Consider the following 19979-nt stretch of genomic DNA (forward strand, 5'->3'; position numbering starts at 1 on the left):
CATCCCTGCTTCTTCTTTTCCAACACCATCACACGAGCAGAGAGGAATTATTCCATCGGGGACAGGGAGTTGCTAGCTATGAAGTTGGCTTTCTCTGAGTGGAGACACCTTCTGGAAGGGGCTCGCTTTCCCTTCCAAGTCTTCACCGACCACAAAAATTTGGTGTACCTACAAACAGCTCAACGGCTAAATTCTCGCCAAGCCAGATGGTCCTTATTCTTCTCCCGGTTCCATTTTACTTTCCATTATCTCTCTGGGGAGAAGAACATTTGTGCTGACGCTCTCTTTCACTCCGTTGTGTCATCTGTGGAGGAGGAAGAGGAGCCTCGGCTTATAGTTCCTTCTGAGAGCCTGAGAACCGTAGCTTTGATTTCGCTAGAATCGGTGCCTCTGGGCAAGACGTTTGTACCTACTAATTTGCGACCGGAGGTTCTCTCTTGGGCTCATTCATCCAGGGTGGGTGGTCATTTTGGGACCAAGAGGACATCTGAGCTGTTGGCGAGGACGTACTGGTGGCCGCATATGGCCCGTGACGTCGGAGACTATGTTCAGGCGTGCGTCTCCTGCGCCAAAAATAAGTCTCCTTGACAATGGCCATCTGGGTTACTCTATCCCCTGCCGGTGGCTGACAGGCCCTGGGAGATGGTCGAGATGGACTTTGTGGTGGGCTTACCCAAGTCTCGTGGTTGCACCATCATTTAGGTAATCACCGACCATTTTTCTAAAATGGTGCACCTGGTGCCGCTTCCACGGCTATCTTCTGCACGGGCCTTGGCAGCGTTGTTTATAAGACATATTGTCCGCCTACACGGTATGCCAGACAAAGTTGTCAGTGACCGGGGTCCCCAGTTTGCGTCTCGGTTCTGGAGAGAGCTTTGTCGTTTACTCAGCATTGAGTTAAATCTCTCTTCAGCATATCATCCCGAGACAAATGGATTGGTAGAGAGGACCAATCAGACCTTGGTCACATATTTGCGACATTTCATTTCTGCCAGGCAGGATGACTGGGCATCCTTGCTATCATGGGCACAGTTTGCGCTTACTAACGCTGTAGCCGACTCCACTGGTCAGACTCCATTCCTCCTTAATTATGGTCAGCATCCGCGGGTTCCTGTGCCTATGCCCGTGTCTTCCGCCAACTCCAGGGTGATAGACTGGGCTGTGGAGGCACGGGACATTTGGGACCGCATTCAGGATGCTATCCGGGCCTCCAAGGAGAGAATGAGGTCCTCTGCCGATGAACATCGGCGCCCTGCTCCGACCTTTGCTCCTGGCGACTTAGTGTGGCTCTCCACCCGTAACATCAGGCTGCGAGTTGAGTCCATTAAGTTTGCTCCTCGCTACTTGGGACCTTTCAAGGTCCTCGAGCAGGTTAACCCTGTGGTCTACCGTCTGGCCCTTCCTCCACGCCTAGGTATCACCGACACCTTTCATGTGTCCCTCTTAAAACCCGTACACATGTCCCGGTTTTCCGAGTCATTTGCCAGGACATCGGGTTCATCTTTGGACGATTATGAGGTGAATGCTATCTTGGGGTGCAAGGTGGTACATGGGAAAAAGTTTTATTTGGTGGACTGGAAGGGTTATGGGCCAGAGGACTGATTCTGGGAGCCTGTAGAGAATATTGGAGCTCCACTGCTCATTGATGCCTTCGAGCGTAGCGAGGCCCAAGGAGGGGGGTAATGTTAGGGGTCAAGTTCCCGCCTCTGCACAGGGGGAATCTCGAGCCATCTCCTCTGCGGTCTCCTATTCCTCTCCAGCCACAGTGGAGCCTGCTCAGCGGAGACATCAGTCCCAGCGTCTGGCTCAGCCTGATACTGTGCGGATGGTTTCTGCTGCTTTCCCAGGCTCAGCCATTGTAGCCAGTACTGGTCAGCGGCGAGCAGACGTCTCTGGGACTAAGTCATGCTTTTTCCCTTCTGAGCATGCCCAAGGTAGGACCTCTCATTGGAGGTCAAGGGTCACATGCTCAGGTACTGCTGCAGCTCCCATTGGTCCTCTAGGAAGGTCCTGAAGTTGCTCTGGTATTGTAGCAGCTTCCATTGGTCCTCTAGGAAGGTCCTGAAGCTGCTGCAGCTATAAAAGGTTTGCATGGCCGCACGGCCATGCGCTAGTATCACTTCATGTTATGAGCTTGCTAATTGTGGTCGCGCCTGTATGATTGTATTCAGGGACCCGGCTGAAATAAGCCCCTAGAATTCCAGCACCTCCGGTGAGGAGTTTGTGTGATTGTATTCAGGGACCCGGCTGAAATAAGCCCCTAGAATACCGGCACCTCTGGTGAGGAGTTTGTTTGATTGTATTCAGGGACCTGGTTGAAATAAGCCCCTAGAATACCGGCACCTCCGGTGAGGAGTTTTTGTGTGCTTCTCTGTGTGCGTGACCACTGACTGCCATCAGCTCAGCAGTTAGCTGTGTTCCCCTGTAACGCTAACAGGGCACAGTGTGTTCTTTTCTTTGTGACTCAGTGAAGTAACTTAATTCACTTATACCGCCATATAATGCCGTCATATTCTAGCAGCAGGTTGTCTCCTGCACGGTGGATCCAAGGCTGCGAACGCACCAATTATAACATCCATATAAACTCGGTGCGTTCCGCCAGTCCTCACACTAGGAGAAAACCACAGGTTTCCAGGAAAATAAGTGGAGCTTCATGAGTAAACTACGAAGAGACAGGACTTTATGGATCTAATCTCATCTAAATTTTATTGCATTTTTCCTTTTCAAGATCTTCCTCGGGGTTGAGGAAATAGATGGTGATGACAGGCAAAGCAAAAAGAAGGAGGGTTTGCGGATCTAATCTCCTCTGGATTTTGTTGCCCTCTTCCTTTCCAAGATCTTCTTCATAAGTAGGGGAAAAGGTGGTTCTTGACAAGCAAAAAAAGAAAAGATGGAGGGTTTTATGGTTGAAATCTCCTCTGGTTCCTGCAGGCTTCTTACAGTTTAAGATCTTCCTCAGGGGTGGAGATATAGGTGGGGATTTATGGATCTAATCTTCCCTGGGTTATGAATGTTCCTTCCTTTCCAAGCTCTTCCTCAGGGGTTTAGAAATGGGTGGAGTTTGTCAGGCAAAATAAAAAGAGGGAGTATTTTATGGACCTAATCTCATCTGGTTTCTATTGTCTCCTTCCTTTTATGTGATGTTCCTCAGGGGTGGGGAAACAGGAGGGGCTTACTAAGCAAAGCAAACAAGTTGGAGGGAAACTTTGGGCCCTATCTGTTCTGGATTTTACTTTTTATCATTTCTTGTGCTCTGAAGAAAATAAGTCATATCTACACAACATTCTGGCCCATTAATTTCCGGGGCACTCTGCACTAATTTTGGTTTATTCCATTTTTCTTTTTGTATGTTTCTTTGTGGTGTTTTTGAGAATTTTGTATTTTCTCGGAGACAGAAATATCAGAATTTGTCCTTCTCTGTATTTTTTACCAATAGTTGTCATAAAACATCCAATAAACACATATCTGGCATGCCGACCATGATGACTCAGGTCATTAAAATGACTATGTTGTCACTATAACCCCTCCCACCCCAACCCTTCTCCATTAATGCCAGACACTTTATGGCATGGGGCCGTCAGATCGATGGTTCTCCCTATCTTATATATAGCACCGCTGCAGAATATCTCATTTCTCCTGTGTGTGGGAAAATAGAAAGGTCACTTGTTTTGTCACGGAGGTCCGTCTACTCCCAGAGTCCTTCTCTATCAGTTCCATTTGGATTCCCAAAACCGTCTGAGTAATCTCATTAAGCAAGCTGTTTGTCAGGCTATTACTGGAGATATTATGTATTCTCTACGAGGCCTGGCACTCACCGATCTCCATCTTTTTCTAAAAACAGACTTCTGAGGAGAAGAACCCAGAGAAATCCTAAGTAGGACCATGCTACTTCCCAAGTGCACAGCCAAACTAAAGTCTGAAGTTCTACGAGACCGTGATGTGTGATAGATGCACTATGATCTGTTGGAGCACTGATGCATTTCGGGCTGTCCGTTCCTTTTCGATATAGGTCTAGTCAGTGGATGGATAGAGATTGTCTCGGAGCTTCTGGTGCTGATGTCTCCTCCATCACCAATGCGACTATCAGAAATGTGACAGTCACCAAACCCCAAAATCAAAAATAGGAAGGGGCAACCAGGTCTTCCTGAACTTCATTTTCATGAGTGTGGTAGTGTCAGGCAGCTCCTGAAAGCTCTGTATTTTTTAACCTTGCAATGAAGTCCTTTATAATGCCACTATTATCAAGTGGGTGTAGATTCCTACTGAAGTGCACGACCTTGATGTTTGTGGCCTCTCTCCTTTAGACTAAGTCGAGAAACCAAAAACATGAGTTAATTTTTGCAAAATTTAGCATAAATCCATCATTGGAAGTGCAATCTTTGATGACTCCAAGATAGAAGCCATTAGCAGATGATAGATAGAACTTCAGGAGCTAAGAAGACCACCACCAGGTTGGCGGTGGCTGCTGTCCTTCGTAGAACATTGGGAAACCATAAATGGTAATCAGAGGTTTCTACAATTTGGAAGAGCCATAAAAATGTATTGTCCCTTCCTGATCCAGTGGTCACTCAAAAAATCCAAGTCACCCAAGAGTCTAAGCATCACCAGACACATGGGCACTTCATTTTTTAGTCATTGGGTGCTTGAAGCATCCCCTCCAAAAGATGTGTCAGAAGATTAATTACAGTGAAACTTCACAAAAAGTTTGAGAATCTACAGATGGGTGATAAGTTTTGTGTCTAGAATCCAAACGATTGACCTGGGTCCTGTTCCCATACCGGAGCTGGGTCTGCTAAGAGTGAACATCACCCTCTGTGGAAAAGACATATAAAAGAAAAGACTAAAGTCCAGGATCAGCTGAAAGAAGAGCAAATATTGAAAATTAAGGTAAATTTATCTAATGTTTATCCATTTGGAAGAGACTTGGTCCTCCCTTTACCCTACAAGACATGGGGAATACATTGAATTCTTGGGTGTCTTGAAGGTCACCTTTGCCCAAAGTATTCCCATATGACCTTGTCCATCTTCCCATTAGAGAACTTTGTATTCCTGGGTCTGATTGGGGTCATATTTGCTCAGAGATTACCAATTTTACAGGACCATCCTCCTCTTCCCATATGACAGATGAGGGAACATTGAATTCTTGGGTCTCTTTGGGGTAAACATTATCCAACATTTACCCACTTGACGGGAGTCAGTCCCTCTTTTAATACGTGAGAGAGCAAAATTTACCCATTTGCAAGAGAGCAGTTTCCCGTTTCCTTAAACTTTAAGTTCTAGCGTTTGGTAAAATTCCAGCCATAATATCCACTCATCAGACACCAAGGATTAATCATCATCATCATGTTCTCTAATATCTGGTTTTTGACAACATCTTGGACCTGGTGGTGACCTCTGACAACCATGGGAGTCTTCATGGGTTTCCCTTTCCGATTTAGCTGTTCACCACCCTGTCTTGTGTGCATGTGTGTGGAGTAGGATTTGTTTTCCCGCTCTCTATTTTTAGTGGGTTCTGATGGAATTTGAGTATTTTTGAGGCCATGAAGTCATGTTTATTTGGATGAGGAGACCTCATCTTCTGGCCTCCAGCCCCACAAGACTGATGGTGGGTCATGACCTCCTCTCTCATTTATGACTTCCTCTGTGTAGAGGCTTTTTCCGCCCTTTCACTCATTGTTTTATGTTTCTCTACAGATTTTTTTTTGCCGATTCCAAGGTGCTGAAGATAGTCCAAGAGGAACCGACCTCAAGACGAAGCCTCCGACTGGCCAAGATCCTGAAGACAAGCGGTGATGTCACCAGAAGTGTGAGGAGAGTGGGATAACACACACAGTACTCAGCAGATGGTGTCACACAGGATAGGATTAGATGCCTAGCTCAGCAGTCAGTATCACACAAGATAGAATTAGATACACAGCTTAGCAGATGGTATCACACACAATAGGATTAGATACACAGCTTAGCAGTCAGTATCACACAGGAGAGGATTAGATACATGGCTCAGCCCAGTACCACACCGGGTAGGATAAGATACACGGCTCAACCCAGTACCACACAGGATAGAATTAGATACAATACATGGCTCAGCAGTCAGTATCACACAGGATAGGATTAGATGCCTAGCTCAGCAGTCAGTATCACACAGGTTAGGATTAGATACACAGCTAAGAAGGCAGTATCACAGAATAGGATTGGATACACGGCTCAGCGGTCAGTTTCACACATGATAGGATTAGGTACATGGCTCGGCAGTCAGTATCACACAGGATAGGATTAGATACACATTACAGTGTATCTAAGCATTAAATGTATCCGGACATGTAGGAGCTTTTATCTTGTGTTGATGAAGATAAGGATGGTGATGATTTATTGATGATGATTGTGGTGAGGATGATGGTGGTGAGGATGATCATGGTGAAGATGATCATGGTGAGGATGGTAGTGATGAGGATGATGGTGGTGAGGGTGACGGTGCTGAGAATGATGATGGTGAGGATGACGGTGGTGAAGATGATGGTGGTGAGGATAATGATGAGGATGAAGGTGGTGAGGATAACGATGGTGACGTCATGCTGTCCTCCTGCTCTCCTGGCTCTCAGCCACCTCTTGCCCCCAATGTTGGCCATGCTCTCGGAGGCCACACACAGTGCGCTCTGCCGTCCGTCTGCTCGGCGCTGCCACTTTCGCACACATGAGCCAGTGATGGGATGTTTCCATCTACACCGTGTTCTGTGATAATGATGGAGATGATGGGAGAAGATCCCTGCACCCCCCAATCCACCAACCCCTCCCCGACCTCTCCCCTCCAGCAGTGTCTGGTTCTCTGGACATACAGACATCCATCCACACAGTGCAGCGTCAACCACCAGGAATGACATAAGGACCACCAAACTTCACCCACATTACACAGTAATACTTTGCCTCCCCCAGACCACCAAGGACTATAGTGACCCCTGATATGTTAACGGGTAATCTCTAGTACAGTGGATTGATTGACTATGCTGCCACCAGACCACCAGGGAGTATAATGATTCCATTTCATCCTTGGCTCCACTGTATAATGAGGAGTAACGGAGACCTCCCTAGATCACTATGTATTACAGGGATCCCACTGGACCACCAGGGACTATGAAATGCAATGTATAGCTGGCTCCATCCTGGCCCTGAGTTGGTTAACTCCTGGCCCCCCAGGGCTCTCCTCACATATCAGCATCTGGTGGAGGGGCCCCAGGGCGGATCCCACATCAGAGGGGACACAAAGAGGAAATGTTTTGCTTCTTGTGAATTCGATAACAAGAATCGCTTCTTTCTTATCCCAGGAGCGGAGTCTGAGTCACTGACGTCCCCTCCATCCATAATCTACAAAGAGGGGCGATGGGGAGATAAGATGTCCCCCGCCATACACCCCAGACAAGAAAGACAAGTCGGGGACATACTGGAATGAATAGATGGCAGAGGCACAGCAGCACAGAGGATTTCAGCAGAGGAGTGTGATGATCTATAGCAGCACAGAGGAATTCAGGAGAGCAGTGTGCTGGTCTATAGGGGTCACAGAGGGAGATATATGGTGGAGGAGCAGGGTGACAGCAGCACAGAGTATTTCAGGAGAGCAGTGTTCTGGTCTATGGGGGTCACAGAGGGAGATATATGGTGGAGGAGCAGGGTGACAGCAGCACAGAGTATTTCAGGAGAGCAGTGTGCTGGTCTATGGGGGTCACAGAGGGAGATATATGGTGGAGGAGCAGGGTGACAGCAGCACAGAGTATTTCAGGAGAGCAGTGTGCTGGTCTATGGGGGTCACAGAGGGAGATATATGGGGGAAGGAGCAGGGTGACAGCAGCACAGAGTATTTCAGGAGAGCAGTGTGCTGGTCTTTGGGGGTCACAGAGGGAGATATATGGTGGAGGGAGCAGGGTGACAGCAGCACAGAGTATTTCAGGAGAGCAGTGTGCTGGTCTATGGGAGTCACAGAGGGAGATATATGGTGGAGGAGCAGGGTGACAGCAGCACAGAGTATTTCAGGAGAGCAGTGTGCCGGTCTATGGGAGGTCACAGAGGGAGATATATGGTGGAGGAGCAGGGTGACAGCAGCACAGAGTATTTCAGGAGAGCAGTGTGCTGGTCTATGGGGGTCACATAGGGAGCTATATGGGGGAAGGAGCAGGGTGACAGCAGCACAGAGTATTTCAGGAGAGCAGTGTGCTGGTCTATGGGGGTCACAGAGGGAGATATATGGTGGAGGAGCAGGGTGACAGCAGCACAGAGTATTTCAGGAGAGCAGTGTGCTGGTCTATGGGGGTCACAGAGGGAGATATATGGGGGAAGGAGCAGGGTGACAGCAGCACAGAGTATTTCAGGAGAGCAGTGTGCTGGTCTTTGGGGGTCACAGAGGGAGATATATGGTGGAGGGAGCAGGGTGACAGCAGCACAGAGTATTTCAGGAGAGCAGTGTGCTGGTCTATGGGGGTCACAGAGGGAGATATATGGGGGAAGGAGCAGGGTGACAGCAGCACAGAGTATTTCAGGAGAGCAGTGTGCTGGTCTATGGGGGTCACAGAGGGAGATATATGGTGGAGGAGCAGGGTGACAGCAGCACAGAGTATTTCAGGAGAGCAGTGTGCTGGTCTATGGGGGTCACAGAGGGAGATATATGGTGGAGGAGCAGGGTGACAGCAGCACAGAGTATTTCAGGAGAGCAGTGTGCTGGTCTATGGGGGTCACAGAGGGAGATATATGGGGGAAGGAGCAGGGTGACAGCAGCACAGAGTATTTCAGGAGAGCAGTGTGCTGGTCTATGGGGGTCACATAGGGAGCTATATGGGGGAAGGAGCAGGGTGACAGCAGCACAGAGTATTTCAGGAGAGCAGTGTGCTGGTCTTTGGGGGTCACAGAGGGAGATATATGGTGGAGGGAGCAGGGTGACAGCAGCACAGAGTATTTCAGGAGAGCAGTGTGCTGGTCTATGGGGGTCACAGAGGGAGATATATGGTGGAGGGAGCAGGGTGACAGCAGCACAGAGTATTTCAGGAGAGCCGTGTGCTGGTCTATGGGGGTCACAGAGGGAGATATATGGTGGAGGGAGCAGGGTGACAGCAGCACAGAGTATTTCAGGAGAGCAGTGTGCTGGTCTATGGGGGGTCACAGAGGGAGATATATGGTGGAGGGAGCAGGGTGACAGCAGCACAGAGTATTTCAGGAGAGCAGTGTGCTGGTCTATGGGGGGTCACAGAGGGAGATATATGGTGGAGGGAGCAGGGTAACAGCAGCACAGAGTATTTCAGGAGAGCAGTGTGCTGGTCTATGGGGGTCACAGAGGGAGATATATGGTGGAGGAGCAGGGTGACAGCAGCACAGAGTATTTCAGGAGAGCAGTGTGCTGGTCTATGGGGTCACAGAAGGAAATATATGGTGGAGGAGCAGGGTGACAGCAGCACAGAGTATTTCAGGAGAGCAGTGTGCTGGTCTATGGGGGGGTCACAGAGGGAGATATATGGCGGAGGAGCAGGGTGACAGCAGCACAGAGTATTTCAGGAGAGCAGTGTGCTGGTCTATGGGGTCACAGAAGGAGATATATGGTGGAGGAGCAGGGTGACAGCAGCATAGAGTATTTCAGGAGAGCAGTGTGCTGGTCTATGGGGGGTCACAGAGGGAGATATATGGCAGAGGAGCAGGGTGACAGCAGCACAGAGTATTTCAGGAGAGCAGTGTGCTGGTCTATGGGGTCACAGAAGGAGATATATGGTGGAGGGAGCAGAGTGACAGCAGCACAGAGTGTTTCTGGAGAGCCGTGTGTTGATCTATTGGGGTCACAGAGGGAGATATATGTGGAGGGAGCAGGGTGACAGCAGCACAGATTATTTCAGGAGAGCAGTGTGCTGGTCTATGGGGGTCACAGAGAGAGATATATGGGGGAAGGAGCAGGGTGACAGCAGCACAGAGTATTTCAGGAGAGCAGTGTGCTGGTCTATGGGAGGTCACAGAGAGAGATATATGGGGGAAGGAGCAGGGTGACAGCAGCACAGAGTATTTCAGGAGAGCAGTGTGCTGGTCTAGGGGGTCACAGAGGGAGATATATGGTGGAAGGAGCAGGGTGATAGCAGCACAGAGTATTTCAGGAGAGCAGTGTGCTGGTCTAGGGGGTCACAGAGGGAGATATATGGTGGAAGGAGCAGGGTGACAGCAGCACAGAGTATTTCAGGAGAGCAGTGTGCTGGTCTATGTGGGGTCACAGAGGGAGATATATGGTGGAGGGAGCAGGGTTACAGCAGCACAGAGTGTTTCAGGAGAGCCGTGTGCTGGCCTATGGGGGTCACAGAGGTAGATATATGTGGAAGGAGCAGGGTGACAGCAGCACAGAGTATTTCAGGAGAGCCGTGTGCTGGTCTATGGGGGGCACAGAGGGAGATATAGGGTGGAAGGAGCAGGGTGACAGCAGCACAGAGTATTTCAGGAGAGCAGTGTGCTGGTCTATGGGGTCACAGAAGGAGATATATGGTGGAGGAGCAGGGTGACAGCAGCACAGAGTATTTCAGGAGAGCCGTGTGTTGGTCTATTGGGGTCACAGAGGGAGATATATGTGGAGGGAGCAGGGTGACAGCAGCACAGAGTATTTCAGGAGAGCAGTGTGCTGGTCTATGGGAGGTCACAGAGAGATATATGGGGGAAGGAGCAGGGTGACAGCAGCACAGAGTATTTCAGGAGAGCAGTGTGCTGGTCTAGGGGGTCACAGAGGGAGATACAGGTCCTTCTCAAAAAATTAGCATATAGTGTTAAATTTCATTATTTACCATAATGTAATGATTACAATTAAATTTTCATATATTATAGATTCATTATCCACCAACTGAAATTTGTCAGGTCTTTTATTGTTTTAATACTGATGATTTTGGCATACAACTCCTGATAACCCAAAAAACCTGTCTCAATAAATTAGCATATTTCACCCATCCAATCAAATAAAAGTGTTTTTTAATAACAAACAAAAAAACCAACAAATAATAATGTTCAGTTATGCACTCAATACTTGGTCGGGAATCCTTTGGCAGAAATGACTGCTTCAATGCGGCGTGGCATGGAGGCAATCAGCCTGTGACACTGCTGAGATGTTATGGAGGCCCAGGATGCTTCAATAGCGGCCTTAAGCTCATCCAGAGTGTTGGGTCTTGCGTCTCTCAACTTTCTCTTCACAATATCCCACAGATTCTCTATGGGGTTCAGGTCAGGAGAGTTGGCAGGCCAATTGAGCACAGTAATACCATGGTCAGTAAACCATTTACCAGTGGTTTTGGCACTGTGAGCAGGTGCCAGGTCGTGCTGAAAAATGAAATCTTCATCTCCATAAAGCATTTCAGCCGATGGAAGCATGAAGTGCTCCAAAATCTCCTGATAGCTAGCTGCATTGACCCTGCCCTTGATGAAACACAGTGGACCAACACCAGCAGCTGACATGGCACCCCACACCATCACTGACTATGGGTACTTGACACTGGACTTCAGGCATTTTGGCATTTCCTTCTCCCCAGTCTTCCTCCAGACTCTGGCACCTTGATTTCCGAATGACATGCAAAATTTGCTTTCATCAGAAAAAAGTACTTGGGACCACTTAGCAACAGTCCAGTGCTGCTTCTCTGTAGCCCAGGTCAGGCGCCTCTGCCGCTGTTTATGGTTCAAAAGTGGCTTTACCTGGGGAATGCGGCACCTGTAGCCCATTTCCTGCACACGCCTGTGCACGGTGGCTCTGGATGTTTCCACACCAGACTCAGTCCACTGCTTCCTCAGGTTCCCCAAGGTCTGGAATCGGTCCTTCTCCACAATCTTCCTCGGGGTCCGGTCTCCTCTTCTCGTTGTACAGCGTTTTCTGCCACATTGTTTCCTTCCAACAGACTTACCATTGAGGTGCCTTGATACAGCACTCTGGGAACAGCCTATTTGTTGAGAAATTTCTTTCTGGGTCTTACCCTCTTGCTTGAGGGTGTCAATGATGGCCTTCTTGACATCTGTCAGGTCGCTAGTCTTACCCATGATGGGGGTTTTGAGTAATGAACCAGGCAGGGAGTTTATAAAAGCCTCAGGTATCTTTTGCATGTGTTTAGAGTTAATTAGTTGATTCAGAAGATTAGGGTAATAGGTCGTTTAGAGAACCTTTTCTTGATATGCTAATTTATTGAGACAGGTTTTTTGGGTTATCAGGAGTTGTATGCCAAAATCATCAGTATTAAAACAATAAAAGACCTGACAAATTTCAGTTGGTGGATAATGAATCTATAATATATGAAAGTTTAATTGTAATCATTACATTATGGTAAATAATGAAATTTAACACTATATGCTAATTTTTTGAGAAGGACCTGTATATGGTGGAAGGAGCAGGGTGACAGCAGCACAAAGTATTTCAGGAGAGCAGTGTGCTGGTCTAGGGGGTCACAGAGGGAGATATATGGTGGAAGGAGCAGGGTGACAGCAGCACAGAGTATTTCAGGAGAGCAGTGTGCTGGTCTATGTGGGGTCACAGAGGGAGATATATGGTGGAGGGAGCAGAGTGACAGCAGCACAGAGTGTTTCAGGAGAGCAGTGTGCTGGTCTATGGGGGTCACAGAGGTAGATATATGTGGAAGGAGCAGGGTGACAGCAGCACAGAGTATTTCAGGAGAGCCATGTGCTGGTCTATGGGGGGCACAGAGGGAGATATAGGGTGGAAGGAGCAGGGTGACAGCAGCACAGAGTATTTCAGGAGAGCAGTGTGCTGGTCTATGGGGTGTCACAGAGGAAGATACTGTATATGGTGGAAGGAGCAGGGTGACAGCAGCACAGAGTCTTTCGGGAGAGCATCCTGTATTAGACCCCAAAGCTGCACTCACTATTCTGCTGGTGCAGTCACTGTGTACATACATTACATTACTGATCCTGAGTTACATCATGTATTATACTCCAGAGCTGCACTCGCTATTCTGCTGGTGCATTCACTGTGTACATACATTACGTTACTGATCCTGAGCTACATCCTGTATTATACCCCAGAGCTGCACTCACTATTCTGCTGGTACAGTCACTGTGTACATGCATTACATTACTGATCCTGAGTTACATCATGTATTATACTCCAGAGCTGCACTCGCTATTCTGCTGGTGCAGTCACTGTGTACATACATTACATTACTGATCCTGAGTTACATCCTGTATTATACCCAGGACTGCATTCATTATTCTGCTGCCAGATGGAGAACCCTCGTGAACATCCCTGCAATGTCTGAAGCCTCGGGCTCGGCCAAGTACCACAAAGCCGGTCTGATCTTCTAACATCAGGCTGGTCGACATGGAGTTTCATGAGGGGCAGGTGGCCAGACCCAGGTGCACTGCCGGAGTGGACAATGAATCCCTGGGGATGATGGAGTCAGTGGGCTTAGGGATAGTCCGGAATGAACGGGTGGCAGAACAGAAGAGGAGTTGTACTCAGGATGAAAGAAGCCTGCATCGTTGTGCCCTATCCCACTGGTGCCCACCTGATGAACTGGGACTGTTTAAAAACCGTTTGACTATTTCAAAGAACCTGGTGTCTCTGGAGGACAGAGGCCTGGATTCAGTGGAGGCCTGTGGCCAGCATGTGAGTGTGATGCACCCCACACCCTACAATACACTAGAACTCGGACACAGAGAAACCACACAAAAGTCCATCCAACCTAGAAGAGGCTTGTCCAGAGAGGCCAATCCTTGGTGAGCAGAACCCGCCCCCAATGGGAGCAACAAAAGACACCACGCCTGTCACAGCCATTCAAAAGAAAACAGGCGGAGATTGCCGGAAAACGGGCAGGTGTGCCTGAAAGGGCCCCACCCAGGAAAGGGACAAACCGTGACGGACACCAGGAGCCAAAAGAGACGATGCCATTTGTGGGCAGTGAGTCATTGAAGCAGGCAGAGACAATGGCGGAGTTGAGTGAGGCCTCTGATAGTGAGGCCAGAGGAATACAAGAATCGTAGCAGGTGAGATCATCCACAGAGGGATGAAGCTGCAGCTCGTAACCATCTTACTTCCTTGAGCCACCAAGGTCCGAACCCAGGCCTTTACTGCTGGGTTCCTGCGAACATCGGATTGGAGAGCCAGGATCCAGCAACTGGTGAGCGAGCTGAGGGGCTTCGGCTGGTGGGAAGAGAGGAGAAGGCAAGCCAGGGTTGGAGACATGATATCTGGCCCACTAGCTACAAGATACAAAGAGTTGGCAACACAGGGAAGGTCATTACATATGACCAGCAGCGGAGATGGCGGTCAATAGAGTAGTTTGGGACCCGTCACCACATCTTGTTCAACCAGCAAGCCGAAGAGATGGGACACTTGCCTTGAAGGCTGCAGGAGCTAACGGCTGGGAACAGGATCACAGTCCCAGTCCTCAAAATGGAGGGGCAACATTGCTGGTATGCGGTGGGTGTGAGCCAAGAAGGCAGGGAGCAGGACCACCCAAGGATCAAACTGGATCAGGACTATGTTAAGTGCACCCTTATCTTAAAGGACGAATGAGGGACTGTATGGACTGTGCTCCAGAACTACTGGAGATGTTACTGATTTACATTGATCTTATCCCAGAAGAGAGGAGGCTAACAATTTAAATGTTTTATGTGATTATTGCATACTGTGTGTTGTCTTCCTGGTCCCAGAATGGTCGAAGATGACCATGTTTAATGAGGGGAGGAATGTAGGGATGTGGAGTGTCTTATCTGGTTCCTGCCCCTGAAGACATAGAATATAGCATACGGATAATAGGTTAGCCTGTTAGATTGGAAATGGTTAAGAATAGGGTTATCCCAGTGTCTGTAAAGTGCCAGAGCGCAATCAGACAGCAGCTTGGTCACGTCTACAGCTCGGCAGCACTTTACACATGCATTACCAGAATGTATCGATACTTGTTAAGCTCCAATTGGAAGAATTCTTTTTACACAGCAGTTGACATGATGTGTATTCCTTGAGATCAGAAGTAGATTTAGGTGCCGAAGCTCCTCCTCCCAATCATGTAGACCTGAACTATAATTAAATAAACATGGTTGGCCGACAGTCAGCAGATAAGTATCTGACCCCGTGGACTTCCTCTGCTTGAAGTCATTGGATAATCCCGTTTCTCTTCCATTCTTCATCTTCGCTTTTACTCGATACAATCCAGACATTTGAGAGCTCGCACCTGCCTATTCTCAACAAAGTCTGACAGAGCACACACACCCGTCTATCAAGAACATGGTGTGATCCAGTTCAAGTTCTTAATAATCCAAGGAATGATCCATTCTTTCCCTGGTGGTCTTAAACCTTCCAATGATAATTAGAGAAAGATGTAACGAGTAACATTCTCATCATCTATTAACTGACACAGTTTTGGAGCGCATGTAGAACCAAGGCCAACAATTCATAGACTGAGGAGACACTTTGTACTGCGAGGTTCCTTACCTTACATGAAATTATTATAAGTACCTATTTGAAGTCCACTGGGTCAACTCCATAGATACAGTGACCAAATGCATAAAGTTGCTCAATGGTCCAAACCATAGTAATGCTATCGTCCAAAAATAAGTCATTAGCCAACCCTAACCATCAGCCCATAGGCTTTCTAAAACCACTTTAGTACATTGAGTCAATGGTGGTCAACCAGCTGTGATGTTAATAACTTGATAGGCTGCAGAATAGCCATATCCATGGACTTACTTGTGGTGGAGTCACCTTAATATTGTTGTCTGTAGACCTTGATGCCAAAGGTTCCCAACGCTCCTGAAGTTACGGCTGCTATATTGACGACACCTCAGTGTATTTCTTTACAGACTTAATTTTTCTTGGCCTGTCTAGTAGCCATTTTGACAGGTTCAGGACTACAGCCAAGTCTCCAACCTAGGTTAGATTACATGTCTTCCATGCACGTTCTTGAGATACCTGACCTTTTTTTTTGGCAAGTTACCCTAAGTATCAACATAGTTTGCTTAGCTGGAGCGGATCGACCAGTGTAAGTGAGTGACAGTCGGACCAGTGGGTGTTGTTTGGATTAATTTTGGGTTATCTGGATTCTACCTCACTTGTTTCCCGGTGGGACAGAGAGTAGAACTTGGAGTCTTCTGAAGTGAGGTCAGTGTTCTGGATCACATGACGTACTCGGATGGAACCCTTAGGAAGAATGAATGTTAGAAGAATGTAATACATTAATTAAAAGGGATAGCATAGGCTATACATGTAAAAGTATGATCATTAAGAGCACACTGATCCAGAGGTCCTGTGCCCTTAAGTCATTCAAAGTGCAAAAATATGGTTGCTACACCCTGAAAGTTTATCAGTAGCCATGAGAACAGCCATAATTTGTTGTCACCCGGATCTGTTATGGTGAAAACATGACCCAAGTTCTCTATGTTGGTATGACAGTGACCAGTTATGAGGTCAAGAGGACTTTTTTTAAGAGAGAAATATACCAACATATAATTAACATTTGAAGGTCTCATCACCCAAAATCTTAATGGTTGAAACAGGCCAAAATTGAAGAGGTCTGACTACTGAGACCCCACTGATCCTATGTTCCTCATATGCCCTCAAGCCTTTACAAGTGGGAAAATGTTTGACAGTTCTATAGGACACCCTGAAGGTCAATCAAGAGTAATGGAAACAGTTACAATTGATGATCTCCTGGTCAGCAGGACCTGGTATGATAAAAACATAACCCAAGTTGTCCATATAGGTACTCCACTGAACAGTTACGAGTGGAAGTGGACTCATTTAGCACTGCAAAATACTCATATGCTCCGTACTACTTGAAGGTTTCAGCACACTCTTTAAAGGCCATAATTGTAGGGTCTGACCACTGACTCTGGGGTCCTCCTGTGCCCTCAGGTCATCCAATTCATTCCTGACTTGCATCCTGGAAATCTATGGAGGACCACAAAAGCAGCCATGATTAGTGGTCTCTTGGTCACCAAGACCTGGCGCGAAGGAAATATGACCCATGAAACCCCATAAAATTATTTGCTATATATTCTTGGGGTTTAGTGAATGACCAAGAGGACTTCACCTCACCGTGACTGCAATTGACCAAGTCTTTAAGGCACCTATCATGTATGAGTTGTGATATTACAGCTAAAGTTGGGAAAGTGAATTGTTTCTTCTTTAGACCACGGAATACTCCTTAATAAATAGACTATGGTGGTTTCTGAACCTTCAATGGGATGGGTGTGTTTGCCTGGGCCCTATGTGGACCTGTCTAAATTGTAACTCTATACATTCGGCTATTTATCCTAGCCTCCTGGCAGTGCAGTGGTTAATATGGGGGGATGTCAGTGATAATCACCCATAGGAGGCTTATTTTCCCACAATCAGGTTATCTGTGGCCACATCAGGATCTGATTAATGGCTGCCTTCTTAAAGGGAACATAATCTCACTTCCTCTTTAAACCCGGCAGGTCAGGAGGTCAGGACTAGTCACCACTACTCTTCTCCTTCACATAAAATCACTGCAGCTTGTCCAGTGGACATCTGTAAACATCTAAGCAGACACTAGAAACATCCAAGGGAACAAAACCTGAAAAGCTGTAAAAAAAAATGTGCTTGCATGCCGTAAACTTCACAGACCTGGACCTGGATGGACTGGAGTCATGTACAGTAAATAGAAGGTGAATGGTTGTATCATACATCGCTTCTATTATCCACAACCACTCCTAGATAAAATATAGGATCATGGTACAGGAGGAATGTAAAGTGCCGTGGGCATGTAGCACAACACCTTGAGGACCTGGTGAGTGGTTAGCAGACTTGATCTATCTAACTCTTTTATCTAGAGATACTGGCCGCACATTTTATGTAACCCCCAAGGATGTCCATGGAGGGAACCACATAATAATAATAATAATAATAATTTTATTTATATAGCGCCAACATATTCCGCAGCGCTTTACAAATTATAGAGGGGACTTGTACAGACAATAAACATTACAGCATAACAGAAATACAGTTCAAAACAGATACCAGGAGGAGTGAGGGCCCTGCTCGCAAGCTTACAAACTATGGGGAAAAGGGGAGACACGAGAGGTGGATGGTAACAATTGCTTTAGTTATTCGGACCAGCTATAGTGTAAGGCTCAGGTGTTCATGTAAAGCTGCATGAACCAGTTACCTGCCTAAGTATGTAGCAGTACAGACACAGAGGGCTAATACTGCATAAAGTGTATGAGAACATGATGCGAGGAACCTTTTTTTTTTTTTTTATTATAAATAGGCCACACAGGGATCGTTAGGTTAATGCATTGAGGCGGTAGACCAGTCTGAACAAATGAGTTTTTAGGGCACGCTTAAAACTGTGGGGATTGGGGATTAATCGTATTAACCTAGGTAGTGCATTCCAAAGAATCGGCGCAGCACGTGTAAAGTCTTGGAGACGGGAGTGGGAGGTTCTGATTATTGAGGATGCTAACCTGAGGTCATTAGCGGAGCGGAGGGCACGGGTAGGGTGGTAGACTGATACCAGGGAGGAGATGTAGGGTGGTGCTGAGCCATGGAGTGCTTTGTGGATGAGGGTAGTAGTTTTGTACTGGATTCTGGAGTGGATGGGTAGCCAGTGTAATGACTGGCACAGGGTAGAGGCATCGGTGTAACGGTTGGTGAGGAATATGATCCTGGCTGCAGCATTCAGGACAGATTGGAGCGGGGAGAGTTTTGCAAGAGGGAGACCGATTAGTAGAGAGTTACAATAGTCCAGACGAGAATGAATAAGTGAAACAGTCAGAGTTTTTGCAGAGTCGAAATTAAGAAAAGGGCGAATTCTAGAAATGTTTTTGAGATGCAGGTAAGAAGAACGAGCCAGTGATCGGATGTAGGGGGTGAATGAAAGGTCAGAATCAAGGATCAACCACATCCACCTAGGTCTAGTTAAAGCACAGATTTTTGAGTCGATCAGGGAGGAGACTGTCAGGTGTTGATTGATATTTAACTGCTGGACACAGTCAGTTGTGCGTCTTCTCCAAGTCTCCACCCAAGGTTCATACCATCAGGAAAAGTTTCCATCAAGTACCATCTCTTCCCTTTGAACACCATCTGCTGCTCACAGATTTCCAGAAAACAGAGACCCCATATCTTATGTAGGATAAGCCCGGAGTTGAGCTATTCTCTCCTTGTAGGAGAATCCAAAAGACCAAGGTATGATGGAATCATTTCACGGTAAATTTAGACCTAGGCGTCCTGGACATTGTCACCGATGAAGTGATGGTCCGCAATACGAGACAGGATAAACTCATAGGACAAGATGTTTATCAGCTCGAGCCTTTCCAGGGAAGATTAAACGTATGGCTGGAAAATATTGCGGCCATCGTTACAAGGAAGCAGCTCTAACGTCGAAACAACATGGATTTTCCAAGACTGAAATAATCTCTGAAGAATTTTGTTGAAGAGTCTACAGGGGAAAATACTGCATGTCTTCTACTCAAAGATAAAAGTTCATGTTGGTACTGAATTTTGAAATCAGATTGGCTGAGGAGTGGATTCCAAGGAATCTCGTATTCGTCATCCAAAAACTCTTCAAGAAGAGAGGCACTTTCGGGTTCCTCAGTTCCATCCCTCAGAAAAGTCACCAATTATCATAGTCAAGAATGTAGCCAGGAATTTGGAGGATGAGAACAGTCTGGAGAGTTGAATAACTATGGGAACATGAAGAACTCCTCATTATCATCTCACCGGAAAAGACCAAACAAGCAATACCCCACGTTCTGTGAGCAACTTCTTCAATGAGACAATGACCAACATCAAGGCTAAGGTACCGTCACACTTAGCGACGCTGCAGCGATACCGACAACGATGTCGATCGCTGCAGCGTCGCTGTTTGGTCGCTGGGGAGCTGTCACACAGACAGCTCTCCAGCGACCAACGATGCCGGTTCCCTGGTAACCAGGATAAACATCGGGTTACTAAGCGCAGGGCCGCGCTTAGTAACCCGATGTTTACCCTGGTTACCAGCATAAAAGTAAAAAAAAACAAACACTAC

The sequence above is a fragment of the Ranitomeya imitator genome, chromosome 2, assembly GCF_032444005.1.
Source record: "Ranitomeya imitator isolate aRanImi1 chromosome 2, aRanImi1.pri, whole genome shotgun sequence".
NCBI classification, from domain to species: domain Eukaryota; kingdom Metazoa; phylum Chordata; class Amphibia; order Anura; family Dendrobatidae; genus Ranitomeya; species Ranitomeya imitator.